Genomic DNA, 18,065 nt, shown 5'->3' on the forward strand with positions numbered 1-18,065 from the left:
AACAAATACCTTGAAAGACACAAATGATTGGAATAAAATTAAGAGAAACTAATCTGAATGCATTAATAACCAATTATTCAATTTTCTGAACACCAACTATTGTCCAACCGTTCAATTCATATCTGTGTCTATCTCTCTCTCTTTTTTTTTAAACTCCTGGAACTACCCATTGTGAACTCTCAATTATTTCCAGCACTAAATAACTGGAGTTTCAGAAGACTTCCCAGATTTAAATAGAGTTATGCCTGCTTCACATATGAGTTCTTAGTCCCAAGAAATCTGTACTTCTGACACACTGGCTACATATTAGTTTGCCATAATTCTCTCCTCAAGTGCAATATTTCCCTAGAATGACTAAAAGAGAAGCCAGAAAAATACCCATGTTTGCTGCCTTATTACAAAAGACACACTCGACTTTCATGCCCAGTCTTGGCATGCTATTGTGAGCTTACAAGTGTTTCCAACTTGGCGTCAGTGACTCCATCTTAGGCTACCAATGCCATATTGAACTGCCTCCGAACACTGAAAAACAGAAAGGAGCGCTGAAACACACTTCTTTCACAACAACCATGTTTTCAACCATATACAATATAAAGAAACTAGTCATAATACTGACAAACATTCTGTATGTGCTTTGGATTAACACAACTGCACTATTCTACTAATGATTACAGACTTAATTGTTAAATCCACCAATAAAATAATGAGACAATTTACATAATCTAAATAAGTTTCTTTAAAAGGTAAGCCCCCACACCCTCTCAGGTGGTATAGTCTCTAACTGCTACCCAGGTTGCAACATCCATTTCAGAGTAAATGCTTATTTGTGTTTGATTAGTTGATTCTGCCTTTCTTCTTAGGATTCACTGTTGGTGTCAGGAGCATGGATGCAAAGTGACTTTATCCTTTATGGTTCCAGGAGTCTTCGTCATCCATGAGGTACCTACTAAAACCTTGTTGCACTTTGGGATCTTAGTGTCCTTTGGTACCAGGAGTGATAAGCTCTCTTGCATGCCAAACAACTTTCATACTGATTGAGATCTCTCTTTTGTTCAGGATTTGTTGGCATCCTTGTCAGTCTTTTTGCTTGTTTCCATTTTAAGTTGAGACAAGGAAAGGATAAAAGCCTTTGTTTTAAGCAAACTGAAAGTTCCTCTCTCTCCAGCGGGAATCTAGGTTGTTATAGGTTTAGGTGTTACAGGTTTTTATCTAAGTTATGTGTTTTTATCTAAAAGGTTCTGTTTGACTAACAATGGTTTGCAGTTGCAGTAGTCCCTTTGGAGCTCGTTTGGCCTTTTCAAACTATTTTTTGAAGACAACACCTTAAAAACAAAAAGGGTTGCACCTCTCAGAATGAGAATGAGTAAGAGGTATGAAGGTGTAATTTAATTAGCATTCAGATGCCTTAAAAAGTCCACTAAATCAAATATACCTTCTCTGCAAGACAATGTATCTCTAACCTTCTAGAGTAAATAAAAGAAAGAAAGAAAACAAATTAGAATAAAAATTTAGGCCATGGGTGGTTCATGCATGTAATCCCAGTGCTTTGGGAGGCAGAGTTGGAAGAATTGTCTGAGGCCAAGAGATCAAGACCAGTATGCGTTAAGAGAGTGAGACTTCATCTCCACAAAAGAATAAAAATATTGCCGGGCGCGGTGGCTCAAGCCTGTAATCCCAGCACTTTGGGAGGCCAAGACGGGCGGATTAGGGGGTCAGGAGATCGAGACCATCCTAGCTAACACGGTGAAAACCCGTCTCTACTAAAAAATACAAAAAACTAGCCGGGCGAGGTGGCGGGCACCTGTAGTCCCAGCTACTCAGGAGGCTGAGGCAGGAGAATGGCGTGAACCCGGGAGGTGGAGCTTGCAGTGGGCTGAGATCCAGCCACTGTACTCCAGCCTGGGCGACAGAGCGAGACTCCGTCTCAACAAAAAAAAAAAAAAAAAGAATAAAAACATTAGCTAGAATAAAAACATTAGCTAGGCATGGTGGCATGTACCTGTAGTCCTAGCTATTTGTGAAGCTAAGACAAGAGAATCTCTTGAGCCCAGGAGTTGCAGGCTGCAATGAGCCATGACTACACCACTGCACTCCAGCCTGGGTGACAGAGTAAGACCTTATCTCTTTAAAAAATGGAAAAATAAAGTAAAAATCTTAACAGGATTGTCCATCTCCAACATTTGTAAATTCTTTTTTTTTTTTTTTTTTGAGACGGAGTCTGGCTCTCTCGCCCAGGCTGGAGTGCAGTGGCCGGATCTCAGCTCACTGCAAGCTCCGCCTCCCAAGTAGCTGGGACTACAGGCGCCCGCCTCGTCGCCCGGCTAGTTTTTTTTTTGTATTCTTTAGTAGAGACGGGGTTTCACCGTATTAGGCAGGATGGTCTCGATCTCCTGACCTTGTGATCCACCCGTCTCGGCCTCCCAAAGTGCTGGGATTACAGGCTTGAGCCACCGCGCCCGGCCACATTTGTAAATTCTAAAATTACAATTCTCTCCTTTACAATCACGCGAAACAGCTGAACCTAAACTTGCTCTGCAAGCCCCTAAACAGGTAACCTCTGCATAAGCCTTTCCTATCTTTCCTCCAGTTCCTACATACTCATTTCAACACCATTCATAATAAACAGAATCTATTAGTGGCTTCTTACACTGTCTGGTCCCACTGAGTTGCATGGAATAGCCGAAAAGTTTGCCAAGGTGACTGCCTCCTAAAAACTATAAAAATCAGTTATAGCTCATGCCTATAATCCCAGCACTTTAGGAGGGTGAGGTGGGCAGATCACCTGAGGTCAGGAGTTCAAGACCAGCCTGGCCAACATGGTGAAACCCCATCTGTACTAAAAATACAAAATTAGCCTTGCATGGTGGTGCATGCCTATAATTCCAGCTACTTGGGAGGCGGAGGCAAGAGAACTGCTTGACCCTGGGAAGCGGAGGTTGCAGTCAGCCGAGATTGCGCCATTGCACCCCAGCCTGGGCAAGAAAAGCGAAATTTCATTTCGAAGAAAAAAAAAAAATTACCTAGGCATGGTAGCACACCTGCCTGCAGGTCCAGTTAGTCAGGAGGCTGAATGTGGGAAGATTGCTTGAGCCCAGGAGGTTGAGGCTGCAGCGAGCCATGATGCAGCCTGGGCAACGGAGTGAGATCACGTCAAGAAAAATAAGGAGACCGGGTGTGGTGGCTCATGACTGTAATCCCAGTATTTTGGGAGGCCGAGGCAGGCGGATCATGAGGTCAGGAGATCGAGACCATCCTGGTTAACACAGTGAAACCCCATCTCTACTAAAAATACAAAAAATTAGCCAGGCATGGTGGCAGATGCCTGTAGTCCCAGCTACTCAGGAGGCTGAGGCACGAAAATGGCATGAACCCGGAAGGTGGAGCCGGCAGTGAGCCAAGATTGTGCCACTGCACCCTAGCCTGGGCAACAGAGCGAGACACTGTCTCAAAAAAAAAAAAAAAAAAAAGAAGACAAAAAATAAGGAGGAGGAGACGGGAGGAGAAAAAAGGAAAAGGAAAAGGGTTTGCTTAGTTAGTTACCAGAACACGTAAGTTTCTGGATCAGATCCCTATCACAAATTGGTATCATTATTGTTTCTAGTAACTTTGTTCATCTATGAATATTTATCATAGTGCTTAGAACAAGCACTGATTCCACGAACTCAGGTAATGCTGGCCTAGTTTCCTGTACACTATTTTGGTCATCTAGGAAGTACCTGGCAATTCATCTGTGAATCTGTAAAATAGCTCACAAATGTCCCCTTCCATAAGCCATACGGGACCCAACAGACATCTTCATGTTGCTCTGGCTTTCCAGGACAAGTTAGAATCAATGTAATAATTGATTGCATTGATTCACATTGGCACAAAGAGCTATGAGGAGCTATGATGACTGTGTTTTAACGTTTTATTTTTCCATAAGTTATTGGGGTATAGGTGGTATTTAGTTACATGAGCAAGTTCTTTAGTGGTGATTTGTGAGATTTTGGTGCACCCGTCACCTGAGCAGTACAGACTCCACCCTATTTGTAGTGTTTATCCTTCACTTCCCTCCCACTCTTCCCCGCAAGTGTCCAAAGTCCATTCTATCATTCTTATGCCTTTGTGTCCTCATAACTTAGCTTCCACATACCAGTGAAAACATACAATATTTGGTTTTCCATTCCTGAGTTACTTCACTTAGAATAATAGTCTCCAATCTCATCCAGGTCACTGTAAATGCTGTTACTTAATTCCTTTTTATGTGTAAACATATATACCACAGTGTCCCTTTTTTTTTTTTTTTTTTTTTTTTTGGAGATGGAGTCTCACTCTGTCACCCAGGCTGGAGTGCAGTGGCTCAATCTCTGCTCACTACAACTTCCACCTTCCAGGTTCAAGAAATTCTCCTGCCTCAGCCTCCCAAGTAGCTGGGACTACATGTGCCCACCATCATGCCCAGCAATTTTTTTTTTTTTTTTTTAAGTAGAAATGGGGTTTGACCGTGTTGTGCAGGCTCATCTCAAACTACTGAGCTCAGGCAATCGGCCTGTCTTGCCCTCCCAAAGTGCTAGGATTACAGACATGAGTCACTACACCCAGCCTATATCACAGTTTCTTTATACACTCATTGATTAATGGGCATATTTGGATTGGTACCACGATTTTGCAATTGTGAATTTTGCCATTACAAACATTTTATCAAGACTTTTCCCGGGTCTGGGCTGTGCTTGTTGCTGCCTCTGGGACAAATCAGCCTAATGCAGGAAAACTTGTTTCTCTTTCTTTTTAATTTTATTTTTCTTTAATTCTCGCCTCTCACTTACCTGCGTACGTGAAACCATCCCTGCATCACTGGTATGAAGCCCACTTGATCATGGTGGATTATCTTTTTGATATGTTGTTGGATTCAGTTAGCTAGTATTTTGTTAAGGATTTTGGCATCTATGTTCACCAAGGATATCAGTCTGTAGTTTTCTTTTTGGTTGTATCCTTTTCTGATTTTGCTATTAGGATGATGCTGGCTTCAAATAATGAATTACAGAGGTTTTCTTCTTTCTCTATCTTGTATTATAGTGTCAAAAGAAATGGTACTGATTCTTCTTTGAAGTCTGGTAGAATTCTGGTATGAATTTGTCTGGTCTTGGACTTTTTTTGGTTGGTAATTTTTTAATTATAGTTTCAATCTTGCTGGTTGTTATTGTTCTGTTCAGGGTATCAAATTCATCCTACTTTAAGCAAGGAGGGTTATATTTTTCTAGAAATTCATGCATCTCTTTTAGGTTTTCTAGTTTGTGTGTAAAGGTGTTCATAGTAGCCTTGAATAATCTTTTGTATTTCAGTGGTGTCAGTTTTAACAGCTCCTGTTTTGTTTCTCACTGAGGTTATTTGGATTGTCTCTATTCTTTTCTTGGTTAATCTTGCTTATGGTCTATCAATTTTACTTCCCTTTTCAAAGATACTGCTTTTTGTTTTATTCATCTTTTGTATCATTTTTTCTTTGTTTCAGTTTCATTTATTTCTGCTCTTATCTTGGTTATTTCCTTTCTTCTGCTGGGTTTGGGTTTGGTTTGTTCTTGTTTCTCTAGTTCCTTGGGATGTGACCTTAGAATGTCAATTTGTGCTCTTTCAGACTTTTTGATGTCAGCATTTAGAACTGTGAACTTTCCCCTTAACACTACCTTAGTTTTATCACAGAGGTTTTGATAGATTGTGTCATTACTGTCATTCAGTTCGAAGAATTTTTTAATTTCCACCTTCATTTTGTTTTTGACCCAATGCTCATTCAGGAGCAGGTTATTTAGTTTCCATGTATTTGCATGGTTTTGAAGTTTCCTTTTGGAGCTGATTTCCAGTTTTATTCCACTGTAGTCTGAAAGAGTGCTTGATATAATTTCAATTTTTATCTATTTATTTATTTATTTATTTATTTATTTATTTTGAGACGGAGTCTCACTCTGTCGCCCAGGTTGGAGTGCAGTGGCCAGATCCCAGCTCACTGCCAGCTCCGCCTCCTGGGTTTATGCCATTCTCCTGCCTCAGCCTCCCAAGTAGCTGGGACTACAGGCGCCCGCCACCTCGCCCAGCTAGTTTTTTGTACTTTTTAGTAGAGACGGGGTTGCACTGTGTTAGCCAGGATGGTCTCCATCTCCTGACCTCGTGATCCGCCCGTCTCAGCCTCCCAAAGTGCTGGGATTACAGGCTTGAGCCACCATGCCTGGCCAATTTTCTTAAATTTATTAAGGCTCATTTTATGGTCTATCATATGGTCTAATCTTGGAGAAAGTTCCATGTGCTTTTGAATAGAATGTGTATTCTGTAGCTGTTGGATGAAATATGTTAAGTCCATTTATTCCAACGCATAGTTAAATCCATTGTTTCTTTGTTGATTTTCTGTCTTGATGACCAGTCTAGTGCTGTCAGTGGAGTATTGAAGTTACCCACTACTATTGTGTTGCTGTCTATCTCATTTCTTAGATTTACTAGTAATTGTTTTATAAATTTGGGCTCTCCAGTGTTAGGTGCATATATATTTAGGACTGTGACATTTTCTTGTTGGACAAGGCTTTTTACCATTAAATAATGTCCCTCTTTCTTTCTTTTCTTTTCTTTCTTTTCTTTTTTTTTTTTGAGATGGAGTCTCGCACTGTTGTCTGGGCTGGAGTACAGTGGTGTGATCTCAGCTCACTGCAGCCTCCACCTCCCGGGTTCAAGCGATTCTCCTGCCTCAGCCTCTTGAATAGCTGGAATTACAGGTGTCCACCACCATGCCCAGCTAAATTTTTTTTGTATTTTTAGTAGAGATGGGGTTTCCCTATGTTGGCCACGGTGGTCTAAAACTCCTGACCTCATGATCTGCCTGCCTTGGCCTCCAAAAGTGCTGGGATTACAGGCATGAGCCACCATGCCCAGTCCTTCTTTGTCTCTTTTAACCACTGTTGCTTTAAAGTTTGTTTTGTCTAATGTAAGAATAGCTACCCCTGGTCACTTTTGGTGTCTATTGAATGAAATTACTTTTTCCACCCCTTTAAGTTTATGTGAGTCCTTATGTGTTAGGTGAGTCTCCTGAAGGCAGCAGATGATTGATGAGTTCATATCCATTCTGCGGTTCTGTATCTTTTAAGTGGTGCATTTAGGCTATTTACATTCAATGTTATTATTGAAATGGGAAGTGCTGCTGCATTCATCATGCTGTGTGTTTCCTGTGCACTTTCAGTTTTTTTGTTTGTTTGTTTTTGCTTTTAAACTTGCGTTTTTGTTTTATAGGGCCTGTGTGACTTGTGCTTTAAAGAGGTTCTGTTTTAATGTGTTTCCAGGATTTGTTTCAAGATTTAGAGCTCCTTTTATCAGTTCCTGTAGTGGTGGCTTGGTAATGGCTAATTCTCTTGGCATTTGTTGTCTGAAAAAGATTGTATCTTTCCTTCATATACATTGCTTAGTTTCAATGGATACAAAGTTATTGGCAGATAATTGTTTTGTTTGAAGAGGCTGAAGATTGGAGGCAGAAATCCTACAAGCCCTTCTAACTAATAGGTTTCTGTGCAGAATTCTGCTGTTAATTTGACAGTTTTTCCCTTTGTAGGTTAGCTGGTGCTTCTGTCTCACAGCTTTTAAGATTCTTTCGTTCCTTTTAACTTTGGATAACCTGATTACAGTGTGCTTAGGTGAAGACTATTTTGTGATGAATTTTCCAAGTGTTGTTTGTGCTTCTTGTATTTGCATGTGTAGGTCTCTAGCAAGGCTGGGGAAGTTTTCCTCAATTATTTCCTGAAATGTGTTTTCCAAGCTTTTAGAATTATCTTCTTCCTCAAGAACACTGATTGTTCTTAGGCCGTTTAACATAATCCCAGACTTCTTGGAGGCTTTGCTCATATTTTCTTATTTTTTCTTTGTCTTTGTTGGATTGGGTTAATTTGAAGTCCATGTCTTCAAGCTCTGAATCTTTCTTCTACTTGTTGCTTGGGGACCCAGCGAGCTCCCATGGACTTTCTGCTGCCTCCTCTATCCCTGTATTTTGCTTGGGTTGGCTCTCTAACTTGACTTAGCTCTAGGTAAAGTCAGAAACTGCTCTCCCACAAACAGACTTTCAGTTTCTCCAGTGGGGGCGTGTGTTCAGGAGAGGAGGGTCTCTCTTTCCCACTTCCACTGTTGGGACACTCACAGTATTTGGGGTGTCTCCTGGGTTCTGCAGGGGCCATATGCTTCCTTCACAGTGTCTGTGGCTCCTCTCAGGATTGCTGGTGGAGTCAATCTGGAGCTAAAATTTACAATGCAAGCCTCTGCATGCTGCTCTATCCGGATCTGCAATCTAGTCCTGCTTCCTGTCCACCATGATCCTGAAATCCACAAGCTCAGGATTTCAAGACCAGCCAGGGCAACATGGGAAAAACCCTTCTCTACAAAAAATACAGAAATTAGCATGGTGGCACATGCCCATAATCCCAACTACATGCCCGGGAGGTCAAGGATGCAGAGAGCTGAGATGGCGACATTGCACTCCAGCCTGGGTGACAAAGTGAGACTAATTTCAAAACAAAAAACAAAGCTGCTTTTTTTTTTTTTTTTTTCAAATTGAAATGCGGTAGACATGTTGGCTACGGAGGTCTTGAACTCTCAGCCTCAAGCAATTCTCCTACCTCAGCCTCTGAAACTGCTGGTATTACAGGCTTGAACCACCACCCGTGGCCTCTTTTTCCCTTCTTACTTAAAATGCAGTAACAGGTTTGGTTTGGCCCCTTTGGCTCACTTCTACATGTCACCGGTAAGAGCCCAAACGTTGGTTGTACCTATACCAGAATGAACTACCAATGACAAAGAAAACATCTTCCAAAGCACTATTTTCACCATTTGCATATTTTCTTTTTTTTTTTTTTTTTTTGAGACGGAGTCTGGCCCTGCCACCCAGGCTGGAGTGCAGTGGCCGGATCTCAGCTGACTGCAAGCTCCGCCTCCCGGGTTGACGCCATTCTCCTGCCTCAGCCTCCCGAGTAGCTGGGACTACAGGCGTCCGCCTCGTCGCCCGGCTAGTTTTTTCTGTATTTTTCGTCGCCCGGCTAGTTTTTTTTTTTGCGTTTGCATATTTTCAAACAAGAAAATATATTAAAGAAAAAGTGATTCGCATTTTTTTAAAATCATTACCTCTCACCTCACTCCATTTTCAAAAGAGAATTCAGAGAATGAGTAGCTGTACCTTGTGGCAAGCATAAAGTAAGTGTTCCATAAATGCTTTAGTAGTCATATTTTCAGGGTCAGGTTGCATTACAGGCATTCATTTTTAAAAATTATGATACAAGAGGCTGGGCGCGGTGGCTCTCTCCTGTAATCCCAGCACTTGGGGAGGCCAAGGCGGGCAGATCACCTGAGGTCCAGGGTTCGAGATCAACCTGGCCAACATGGTGAAACCTCCTCTCCACTAAAAATACAAAAATTAGCTGGGTGTGGTGGTGTGTGCCTGTAATCCCAACTACTCAGGAGGCTGAGGCAGGAGAATTGCTTGAACCCAGTAGCAGGTTGCAGTGAACCAAGATCGGGCCACTGCATTCCAGCCATGGAGACAGAGTAAGACTCTGTCTCAAAAATATTAAAAATAAATAAATTAAGATAGTTTACAAGCATTGTAAAATGTGGTGTTCTGATATACGTGTACATTGTGAAATGCTTAAATTATATGAATCCTAATTAATGTGACATTTACGGAATGACTCCTAAGGCTCTATGAAACCAGTAAAATCATATGCAAAACTGCTTGGCTTAAGGTATTTATCCAGGAGGAAAACCACACCTACTTGCTCTTAAAAGAAATTTAAATTTATGGTCCCTGTGCCTCCAAGAGCTTAAATGTTAATGCCATCTTCAAGCTTCTTTTCACACTATAATCAACAATTCAAAAGACCCTTTTGAGCCACCTAGTCTATAATATCACAAACTACCAATTTTCTAAACACTAGTTATTGAGTAGCTAATCAAAAAGTCAATTATAAGTGGACTCACAATCATTCACTATTTGTTGCCTAATAAAAGTGAATCATTAAATAAAACTACAATTTGCTTAACTTGGGGTATTGTTTAAAATATCAGGAGGTACAAGCTCTGATTTTTTTCAAGCACTAACTTCACATGATTATTTTAAGAAAAAAGACAAATACTTGCTATTTCATAGCAGAAAAAATTGCTAGGATTAGAATCTGTTTTCTAAGATTATCAGTTAATTAGTTAAGATAAGATATAAAAGAACTGGAAAGACCCTCATTACTTATGTAGAAGCATTTGGTGTTTGTAACCATATTTTTCAATAAGAAAAGACTGTTGAATTTTAGGAGTAACCAATGAGAAATAAGTGCAGGGCATCAAGGAGAAGGTGACTAGAATTGTCTTGATCTTCCAATTCTGCAATCTAAAAATAGAGTCAAGCGAGTTCCAGAAGTCTGTTTATGCATATTAGTGCTCACGCTCCAAATCAAAATTTTAAAAAATTAATTGGACCCTATTAATTTCATTTTCACCATAAATTTTAAAGATAAGGAAAGGTAGCATATATGGGCAAAACAGGAGCCAGTTCTGAAAGACAGTTTTTGTCTTCCCAGTTTTTACTGGTACCACAGTCCTTTGAGCCTAGACATACTAAAAACTGAATCATGAAAAAATAAAAAGAAAAACTTCATTTCAACTAGGTCCAGTGGTACTTGTGATAAGGGAAGGCCAGTTGTAATAAGCAGTTTCATTTCAAAACTGTGTTTATCTACAAATCTGGAAATGTTTAGCAATTATCAAAGTATGCTCAAATGTAGATTAAAACCACCAATATGCTGAGTTTGACATTTATTAGATTCTACTATTTAAGTAATAGAAGTTGAATTTCTGTCACACACAATAAAACTAATTTTGCTTTAAATATATCAACTGAAGTTGCTAAGAATTCTGACTTCATCAAAATATATTACTTAATTTTGATTCTTCAGTCACCATCTACTTTTGGCTTAATGGTCGTTCCTCTTCTGACCCCATCCAATTAAATTGCACAATGAAAGTAAATGAAGACATAAATTTTAAATCCATTTAGTCAGCATTGCCACATAATCATGACGTAACTGGTTTTACCTGCATAATTCTAAATTTAAACTTGTTCTCATTATATGCCCTTGTATACATAAAGGTCTGTATTATCTCTTCAGATAAGTTCTGGTCAGCGTATATAAGAAAGCAAGCCAGCAAGATGTTGCTGCTATATATATGCTCATCTTGCTCTATCACAATATTCCTACACACATTAGGAATATTATGATATTCCTCTGATATTAGAAACCAGCAAATAAAGAGCACTTTAAGTCCCTTTAAGAAACCCTGACAATACACAAAACACTTCAGCCTAATTTTTTTTAAATCTCATTATATATTATTTTCTCCTTTAAAAATGCAAAAATATTTTCTTAAGCTCATCAGGAGCTGAAAAGATTACAATAGCTTTAAATGAAAACAAGTAAACAACTGGAAAATCATATTTTTCATAAGCAGATTAGTCTTAATAGCAGAGCAAATTATGCTGTGTTCTTCAGGTTTGTTCTGGCCAATTTTTTTCCTAAAAAAATTTAGGAAAAACAAAACTCACTTTAACATGAGTAAAAGTTACAATTGTAAAAATATAAGAGGAGAAAAATCAGAAGAGTTGGAGACTTGAAGTCTGTAAGTCCTTGTTCTCCCAGCAGAAATACAAGTAAACAACAATATACTGACCAAAGTACTCTGTGGGAAATTTAGAAAGTAATTAGGGATCTTCTGCAACTAACAAGGTATTCACTCAAGAAAAAGCACACTCATAATGGCAGGAAATTTCTCCTGGTACCACAGTTCTTGGAGCCTGGAAATACTAACACTGGAATCATGAAAGGCATTTTTGCTTGCTTTTGCCCTACCATCTACAACATGCAGTCTGGTACAGTGACGACACCTTTTCCCGGTTGCTCTCCTCAAGACATAAGAAAAAGAGTGAAACTCAGCCGGGTGTGGTAGCTCACACCTGTAATCCCAGCACTTTAGGAAGTCGAGACGGGCGCATCATGAGGTCAGAGGATCTAGACTATCCTGGCTAACATGGTGAAACCTCGTCTCTACTGAAAATACAAAAAAAAAAAAAATTAGCTGGGCGTGGTGGCAGGTGCCAGCTACTTGGGAGGCTGAGGCAGGAGAATGGTCTGAACCTGGGAAGCAGAGCTTGCAGTGAGCTGAGATACAGCCACTGCACTCCAGCCTGGGTGACAGACCGAGACTCTGTTCACCACCCCCAAAAAGAGAGAGAGAGAATGAAACTCATTTGCAAAGTGTTAGCTTATCTGAGGGCTGCCAAAGCACTCTTAATAGTTTGTACTTTGCCTGATTTAAAGCCCTGGAGAAAAACTGCAGCATAGTTTGGGTATCAGTTGGAAGCTACTCACAACAATCCTGGGACTGAGAGCCTGAGAGCTACAGTAAATCCTGCATCTTGGGGGCCCAATTACAGGAACAGGAACATAATAGAACAGCAAGTTTTAGAGAGGTGGCAAGGGTATGACTCTGGGGGAAATAAGACATTTAAAAGTAGCCACAATTATGAGAAAACTGCGGAATAAGGCAAACACACAAGCTCAGGTCAACCACAGGTCTAGAAAAAGCCTTAGAAAAACCATTAGCTTTCGTTCTAGGCTGATTACTGAAAGTCATTCCCTACATAGTGCTAGTCTGCATAAAGAATAGAGAGGCAGCTGTTTTTTCAAATACTCAATTTATAACAAAAGATCTCAGAGGATACAAAGAATCAGAGAAACATGGCTCATTCACATGAAGCAAATAAATCTCCAGAAATCAACGCTGAAGAAAAAGTAAACCTCAGACTTACTTGGTAAGACATTGTCTTTAATATTCTCAAAGACCTAAGGGAGAATATGAACAGAAACAGAAGTGAAATCCAAAAAACAAAAAGAGACAAATTATAAAAAAGAACTAAAAAGATATTCTGAAGCTGAAAATATAATGACTGCATTGAAAAATTTATCAGAAAGGTTAAACAAACCTGAAGAAAAAGATTTAGCAAACCTAAAGAAAGATCATTTGAAATTATCAGGCTGATGAATCAAAAGAGAAGAGAATGAGGACAAGTGAACAAAGCCTATGAGTTTTATGGATAGCATCAAGCAATCCAATATATACATTATGAAAGTCCCTAAAGGAGAAGATACAAAATAAGGATTACAGAACTTCTTTGAATAAATAATACCCACAAACTTCCCAAATATGAAGACAAAGATATACAAATACAAGCATCAAGAAATGGAAGTATGAAAAACCCAGAGACCCATTTAGAGACATATTATAATCACATCTAAAGTTATAAACAAGGAATTGACTGTGATGGCACATGACTGTATTCCCAGCTACTCAATAGGCTGAGACAGGAGGATTAGTTGAGCCAAAAGTTCCAGTCCAGACTGGCAACAGAGTGACACTCTGTCAAAAAAAAAAAAAAAAAAAGAAGGAGAGGAGGGAGGGGAGGGGAAGGGAAGGGAGAGGGAGGGAAAAATCACAGACACAGAAAATCTTGAAAGCGTCAAAAGAAAGGGATTCATCATGTACAAAGAATTCTCAATAAGATTATGAACACCAGAAACAAAACAGGGATTATCAGCAGATATTTCTCAGAAGAAACTTTGCAAGCCAGAAGGCAGCAGGGTAACTATTTAAGTGCTGAAAGAAAAAAAAAAAAAAAAAAACCTGAGAGTTCAGTATGTAGCAAAGTTATTCTCAAAAATGAAAGATAACGACTTTCAGAGATAAAAACTGTGGAAGTGGCCGGGCGCGGTGGCTCAAGCCTGTAATCCCAGCACTTTGGGAGGCCGAGACGGGTGGATCACGAGGTCAGGAGGTCAAGACCATCCTGGCGAACACGGTGAAACCCTCGTCTCTACTAAAAATACAAAAAATTAGCAGGGCGTGGTGGCGGGCGCCTGTAGTCCCAGCTACTCGGGAGGCTGAGGCAGGAGAATGGCGTGAACCCGAGAGGCGGAGCTTGCAGTGAGCTGAGATCCGGCCACTGCCCTCCAGCCTGGGCGACAGAGCAAGACTCCGTCTCAAAAACAAAAAAAAGAAAGAAAGAAATCTTAAAAGGGAGTCTTCAAGTTAAAACAAAAGGATGCTAGATAATAACCTGGAGCCATATGAAAATTAAAAGTTCTTTGGTAAAAGTAAGTGCATAGACATCAGAAACAGTACTATTGGAATTTTCATTCATAACTCCACTTTTCTTTTCTTTTTTTCTTTTTCTTTTCTTTTTTTTTTTTAATCGGAGTCTCCCTCTGTGGCCCAAGCTGGAGTGCTCTGTCACTGCAGGCTCCACCTCCCAGGTTTACGCCATTCTCCTGCCTCAGCCTCCTGAGTTGCTGGGACTACAGACCCACGCTGCCATACCCAGCTAATTTTTTTGTATTTTTAGTAGAGACGGGGTTTCACCGCATTAGCCAGAATGGTCTCGATCTCCTGACCTAGTGATCCACCCATCTCGGCCTCCCGAAGTGCTGGGATTACAGGCGTGAGCCACCGTGCCCGGCCCACTTTTGATTTTCTATAGTATTTAAAAGACAGAGTATAAATTATAAATCTATATTAACTGGTGTACAATAGATAAGGATATAAAATTTGCAACTTTAATAATAACGGGGAGCAGCAAGCTATAAAAAAGTTTTTTGTGTGTAAGTAAAGGTTTTAGTTTAAAATAAGTTGTTAGGGCTGGGCGCAGTGACACATCTTATAAACCCAGCACTTGGCAGGCCAAGGTGGGAGGATCTCTTCAGCCTGCAAAGTAGAAGTTACAGTAAGCCACGATTGCACAGCTGCACTCCTGCCTGGGCACTGAGTAAGACCTGATCAAGTGAGACCTCATTTTTAAAGATTAAAATATAAAATAAAATAAGTAAAAAGCAGAAAGACTAAACACTAAAAGCAAACTTGTACTAAATGTAAGTAAAACTCGAAAAAAATAAAATAAGTTGTTAACTTTTAAGATGTTGTATGTAAAGTTCATAACTAGAAAGTATCTATAGAATATATATAAAAGGAAGTGATAGAAAAATTGAAAGTCACTACAAAAAATGAGCTAAACCAGAGAGTGAGGGAAGAAAAATGAGGAGCAAAAAATGTGTACAATACACATTGCATATCCCTAATAAAAAAATCCAAAACTCAAAATCTGTACAGTCTACAACCTTTTGAGTGCTGACCTGATGCTCAAATATGCTCACTGGAATATTTCAAATTTTGAATTAGGATGATCAAGCATTAAGTGTAACAGAAATATTCTAATACCAAAAAAATTTTTGAAATCCAATACCATTCTGAACCCAAGCATTTTGAATATTAATATTCCATCTGTTTACACAAAACAAATAATAAAACAGCAATCATATGTTCTTCATAACAGTAGTTACTTTAATTGTGGAACTTTCTAATGAAAAGAATTTACTAAAGAGATTAAAAATCGGCCGGGCGCGGTGGCTCAAGCCTGTAATCCCAGCACTTTGGAGGCTGAGACGGGCGGATCACGAGGTCAGGAGATCGAGACCCTCCTGGCTAACACGGTGAAACCCCGTCTCTACTAAAAATACAAAAACTAGCCGGGCGAGGTGGCGGGCGCCTGTATCCCCTACTCGGGAGGCTGAGGCAGGAGAATGGTGTAAACCCGGGAGGCGGAGCTTGCCGTGAGCTGAGATCTGGCCACTGCACTCCAGTCCCGGCGACAGAGCGAGACTCCGCCTCAAAAAAAAAAAAAAAAAATCAAGAAAAAAACTGCATACTGTCTAAAAGAGACTCACTTTAGATGCAAAAACACACAAAGGTTTAAAATGAAAGAACAGAAAAGGCATTTCATTCAAACAGTAACCAAAACAGAATAGGACAACTATTCTGGTATCATACGCTAACACGGATGTTAGCATAAAAAGTCTTATTAGACATAAAGAAGATACTATATTATGATAAAGAGATCAGTTTGCCACAAGATATAAGAAGTACAAACACACACTAAACATCCGAGGTATCAAATACACAAAGCAAACATTGACAGAATCAAAGGGCTAAATGGCTCTACAATAAGAGACTTCTATAACTAACTTTCAATAACAGGTACAACGTTCAGACAAAAGATCAATAAGGAAATAGGATCATGAAAAACACTGCACACCAAGTGGATCTAAGACTTATATAAGTCTCCACCCAACAACATCTATATATGCATTTTTCCAGGTGTCAAGTGTTTTCCAGTACACACCATGAATCAGACCACAAATCACTTTCATAAATTTAAAATTATGGAAATTGCACAATTTATAATTTTATTTCTGATCACAAAAAAATCAATAGGACAACTATTAGAAAATCTACAAATATATGGAAATTAAACAATACACTTAACCAATCAATAAATCGTAGAAGAAATCATGAGAAACTACAAAATATGTTGAGACAAAAAGAAAATGGAAACACAACCTACCAGACTTTGTGGGCAGATAATACTGAAAGCAGCTAATACAATTCCCATACAATCCAGCAATTCTATTCCTGGGTATACATCAAAATCATTGAAAGCAGGGTCTTCAAGAGATACCTGTATACCCACATTCATAACAGTTTTATTCACAAAAGTTGAAACCCACATATCCACTGACAGATACCTGGATAAGCAAAATATGTTATATATTTGTTATATATTATATATTAATATAGAATATTAATATTATTCAGTTTTTAAAAGGAAGGAATTTTTTTGTTTGTGTTTCTGACATAGAGTTGTACTCTGTCACCCAGGCTGGAATGCAGTGGTGTGATCTCAGCTCACTGCAACCTCTGCCTCCCGGGTTCAAGCAATTCTCCTGCCTCACCCTCCCAAGAAAGGAAGGGAATTTTTTATATGTTGCAACATGAATCTTGAGCATATTGTGCTAAGTGTGACAATCCAGTAACAAAAAGACAAAAGTATAACTCTACTTGTAAGACATATTGAATGTAGTAAAATTCATAAACAGGACACAGAAACCAGTGACTGCCAGGGCTAAAGGCAGGTAGACTTATCATTTAATGGGTAAATTTTCACTTTGACGAGATTTTTCAAAAAGCTCTGAAGATGAATGGTGGTGATGGTACAACAATGTGATTGCATTCAACACTACTGAACTGTACAAACAGATATTAAGATGACCAAGTTTATGTTATTTGTATTTTAGCATAATTTTAACAACGAATACAAAGTAATAGTTTGTATAGCAATACAATTTAACTTTTTGCACCTGTGTGGTGGCTCTTGCCTGTAATCCCAGCACTTTGGGAGGCCGAGGTGGGTGGATCACAAGGTCAGGCTATCCAGACCATCCTGCAGTGATGCACACCTGTAGTCCTAGCTACTTGGGAGGCTGAGGCAGGAGAATGGTGTGAACCAGGGAGCGGAGCTTGCAGTGAGCCAGGATCATGCCACTGCACTCCAGCCTGGGCAACAGAGCCAGATTCCATCTCAAAATATATATATATATATATAATTTTTTAAGACTATAAAGCAATAATTCAGATATTCCTTTATGTAATATTTTTATTTTATTTTATTTTATTTTATTTATTTATTTTTTTGAGACAGAATCTCGCTTTGCCCCTCAGGCTGGAGTGCAGTGGCGCAATCTCCTGCTTCAGCCTCCTGAGTAGCTGGGATTACAAGCAGGTGCCACCACGCCTGGCTAATTTTTGTATTTTCAGTAGACACAGGGTTTCACCATGTTGGCCTGGCTTGTCTGGAACTCCTGACCTGGTGATCCTCCCACCTCAGTCTCCCAAAGGACTGGGATTATAGGCACAAACCATCACGCCCGGCCTATGTAACATTTAAAAATGCTCAAGGTCTAAAATTTCATTTGGAAATAATTCTCTCATAATAGTGAGAAGACAAAAAAATCCTTATTTTCTTATTATTACTATGTTTAAAAAATTAAGATGAGTTCTTGCTGTGTTGCCCGGAGTGGTCTCAAACTCCAAGACTCAAGTGATCCTTCCACCCAGGCCTCACAAATTGCTGAGATTACAGA

Source organism: Trachypithecus francoisi, unplaced genomic scaffold, assembly GCF_009764315.1.
Source record: "Trachypithecus francoisi isolate TF-2019V2 unplaced genomic scaffold, Tfra_2.0 Contig00031, whole genome shotgun sequence".
In the NCBI taxonomy this organism is placed as follows: domain Eukaryota; kingdom Metazoa; phylum Chordata; class Mammalia; order Primates; family Cercopithecidae; genus Trachypithecus; species Trachypithecus francoisi.